The following is a 4,422-nucleotide window of genomic DNA, read 5'->3' as shown; positions in this document are numbered from 1 at the left end:
TTGGTAAAATGAAGATATTACAAAGTAAAATATGTACATAACTAAAAATAATATTAATATATGAAAATTTTTAATTAGCATAATCAAAGCTTAAAATTCTAATTCACGTTCTTTTGGTATTACATGTATATTATTATATATATATATATATATATATATATATATATATATATATATATATATATATATATATATATATATATATATATATTAAATGTCATATAACAATAATATAGATATTGTATTACACAAGTATAATATAATCGTATCATGTAAATATATGTAGATATAAGTTTATATTTAAATAGAAATGAGGAAGAGATTTATTTTTAAAAGAATCATATATATATATATATATATATATATATATATATATATATATATATATATATATATATATATATATAGGTTCATATATGAACTATAAGTATTGTGCGAATGTGTGACTAAATGTAGATCAATCATTTGACAGGGTTATATTAGTAATTTTGCTTTGTTTAATTATAGTAAAATAATCAATTCCCTAAACATTTTCATATATCTCGTACGACATTTCTCTTACGTTATTCATCCCTAATTCTTTTTCACCCAAATTCCCCCCCTTCGCCCACCCTCTTCTTTGACGACATATGCCCTCAATCGGTGGCTCGCTTCCAACGATAATAGCCTTTAACATCAATTTCCCATGGAGGCATGAATACATCAGATTTCCGAAACCATCTCAGACTACGATATCGTCTCAGGTTCCCCACTAACGCCATTGACGCTCGGATCCTTCCGACAAACGATCTTCCAGATGATTCCGATTGGAGAGACCATGGTGTAGTCACTGATGTGAAAATTTAGGTACTCCGATTTAAATAATCAGTACATGATATTTTGTTTCTAATTTGCAGCCGATTTCTGAATTCGAAATTCCCATTCATAATCGACTATTTTCTGGAATAATTTTCAATGTTCGTGAGAATGTTTTATTCAAGGAATCACAACATTTTTCTTGGTTTGACATTGAGTTTCTTTTTCATGTATCAAGTTTATAGTTCTTCAGTTAATATTAATTGGGCTCTGTAGAAAAAGGGGACGATTGAATAAATATTTGGATTTTTTGGAGCTTGAACAACATAATAGGTAATTTACTAACTTAATCTCACATTGATGATTATAGTGTGCATATTGATCGGTTAATTCAATTTGCATTTGCAAAATCTTCTTTGGTTATTTTTCTTATTGATTGTACATTTTCATTGACTTTTCTTTTGTTGAATAAAGTAGTTAATGAATTTTTCTATTTGAATCACTCTTCTGTTTAAACAATGTTGAAGGGAGTAGAATAAGATACATTTAGTAACTTTCATTATTTGTTTTTTTTGCATTCTAATTGTTTTTAAATGTTTAGAATAAGATAAAGGCTTTTCAATTATTCTTTTTTTACAATGATTAAATAAGAAGTGTTGTACATGAGTAATAATTGTCTTCTTACATGTTAGGTTGTCAACTAGACAAATGGTTGACCTTATACCCTGGTGTTAACCAAACACAACCAAAAGAAATAGCCAATGGAAATATCTATTTGGAAGGCTCGACTAGGAGGGGAACTTTCCAACTTCTATCACTAAATCTCAACCAATTGGTAAAGTTGGAATGTGCTTTCACCTTGAGTAAGATGTGATTCTAACAATTCGTGAATATGTCAGCGACTCAACTGTTTGCTCTTGCAATTCTAACAATGTGTTGTGCAGGCAATTAGTTACTTTTAAGAAATCAAAGGTTCCTTCACTAATGGTGTATCTGATGTGACATTGTGGTGCTAGCATGTGATTGACAAGAGTTTTGTGGAAGGAGACTCTTTTTGCAACAACAATATCAAAAATTCTGCTTTTGCTTCATGTTTTGTTACTCTAGGTTTTCCATTACGTGTCATTAATGTCAAATGCTTCGTGTTTAAAACTTGTATTTTCTTATGATAATGTCATATTTTCAATTGTAAATTATGTTTATTCTTATAAAAATGTCAAATATTGTACTTTTAATTTACATTATTCTTTTATTTTTTTGTATTATTCTTAAAGAGTATCTTTTATTCTTGGAAGAATGTTACATTATTTTCAAGAATGCTTTGCAGTTGTAATTCATGTTTTACTTTTCAAGAATGTCGACTATGAATTTAAAATTCATGTCGTATTCGTCCATTCTCATAGAATGTTGTTTCTTTCAATAATTTTATTTACCTGTTGAACAACAAATAACTTATATTTTGAAAGAATGCAAACACATAGTCAACTGATTTACATTCTATGTATGTACACTCATCAAATAATTTATATTCTGTAAGAATGCAAACACATAATAAACTTATTTACATTTTATGTATTTACATTCTTTGTATTTACACTCTTTAAGGAAAAATCTATTAAATAAACTCATATTCTTTAAGAATGAACTCATATCCTTTAAGAATAAAATCGTATTCTACATCTCTATTTATTCAAAGAATGATTAAATTCTTCAATAAGATTCGTATACTATCATTTCTTAGATATCCAGAGAATTAGAATTGATTTTGACAATTAAATATTGTTTTTGAATTAAGATAAATGTTTTATACTTAATTTTCTCAACTTCCTTACTCGGAATCAATCAAAATGTCAATTATGCCCTTATAATTAATATTTTGATTTTTCTTTTATTAAAAGGAAATGTTTATATCTATTGTGTTCCACAGTAACTATTGTACACCATCTAATCTTAACCATATACAAATCTAATCTAACGGTCCAATACTTGTCATACATTCACACAATATATATCATTCACATTTAATCCTAACCCTATATATATATATATATATATATATATATATATATATATATATATAAAGAGAGAGAGATGTTCATTTGAGACCATACTAATTTTTTGAGACATGGGGATGTGATCCTAGCCACCCATCTTGGAGATCAGAAAAATTAAAAAAAAAATATAAAATACAAAAGAAAAGGAAAAATCCAAAAAAAAAAAGTTTTAAAAATTATTTTCGTTATTTACTTTATCCAAAAAAATATAAATAAATAAATAAAATAAAATAAAATCATCTTTTTTTTTCAAAATATAAGTAAAATATTATATTTTAAATAATCAAATCGAATTTTTAGATTGTTTAAATATTCTAATATTCTACTAAAATTAGTAGATATGTTAAAATATTTTAATATTCTACTTTAATTTTTAGATTTTTTAGAATATTCTAATATTCTAGTAGAATTTTTTGAATATTTATAACTTAATATTATAGTAGAATATTCTAACATTCTAAAAGTTCGATTTGAATATTTACAGTATAATATTTTATTAAAATATTTCACGTATATTTTGACAAAAACGGTAATTTATTTATTTATTTTTTGTTATTTCATTTTATTTTTTATTTTTTTCGGATAATTAAATGACGAATATAATATTTAAAAAAATTCGAAAATTTTCATTTATTTTGCATTTTCAAAATATTATTTTTTGATCTTCAAAATGAATGGCTAGGATTGCGTCCCCATGTCTCACAAAATACAAAATATAAGTTTGTTTTTTCACAAAAACCGGCAACGGAAGATTTTAAAAATAACAAGTTTATTTTTAGTTTATAACAAAACCAAACCATCAATGATTTATTTATAGATGTTAGAATGAAAATAAAAAACAACCAAAAAGTTTTTATAATGATAACCTTTGAAGCTTTTGAACCCACTTGGTTTTGGGATGTTAATGAAGATAGAAAAATCAAAGAGTATGATTTTCTCTACAAGTATCCACCATCAACATTAAGGCACTTTATGAAACATCCTAAAATTCATGACCACAAATTTCATTTTTAATTATTAAATAAAACCATAAGTATCAAACCTCTCATTAAAACATAAGTTATAATATCTCAAAACATCATGATCAAAGTATCCATCTCAAAAACATATGTCAATATATTAGAGTAAACATCCCACGCTAAAACATAGTGGTGTGTGCAATGCAGTCATCCCGAGCTCTTCCCTTTGCTACCGGAAGTACCTGAAACCAAAACTGAAAACTGGAAGCACGAAGCTTAGTGAGTTTCCCCAAATTACCACATACCATACACATAATCACATAATTAAATATAAACATATCGTAGGCCCCGCCCCTTCATTGGGCACCACTCGACATCGGACAGTGTCTGACATCAGGCCCTGCTCGGCATCGAGCAAAGATCGGTATACATATAAACATATCAACAAATACACATAGAATAATCACATAACATAAGCATATAAACATTCCTCAGGCCCCGCCCGACATTGGATTGTAATCCGGAAAGAATACTATCATTACTCGGGCATTGCCCGACATCAGACCATGATCCGGAAACATACAAATACAGACACATGCAAGAATCATGAAGAA

The 4,422-nt window shown here is 26.9% G+C and overlaps 1 long non-coding RNA gene across 1 annotated transcript; it reads left to right on the top strand.

Moving 5' to 3' along the window:
- Positions 1–592: 592 nt before the first annotated feature.
- On the top strand, positions 593–1,935 carry LOC145051670 (uncharacterized). The gene is made up of 3 exons (XR_013683760.1): positions 593–846; positions 1,034–1,128; positions 1,488–1,935. It is a non-coding gene; the product is annotated as an uncharacterized LOC145051670 (long non-coding RNA).
- Positions 1,936–4,422: the final 2,487 nt, after the last annotated feature.

Source organism: Lactuca serriola, chromosome 5 (assembly GCF_051521515.1).
Source record: "Lactuca serriola cultivar US96UC23 chromosome 5, Lser_US96UC23_V15, whole genome shotgun sequence".
NCBI lineage: Eukaryota > Viridiplantae > Streptophyta > Magnoliopsida > Asterales > Asteraceae > Lactuca > Lactuca serriola.
This window is presented reverse-complemented; position numbering and strand designations above follow the sequence as displayed.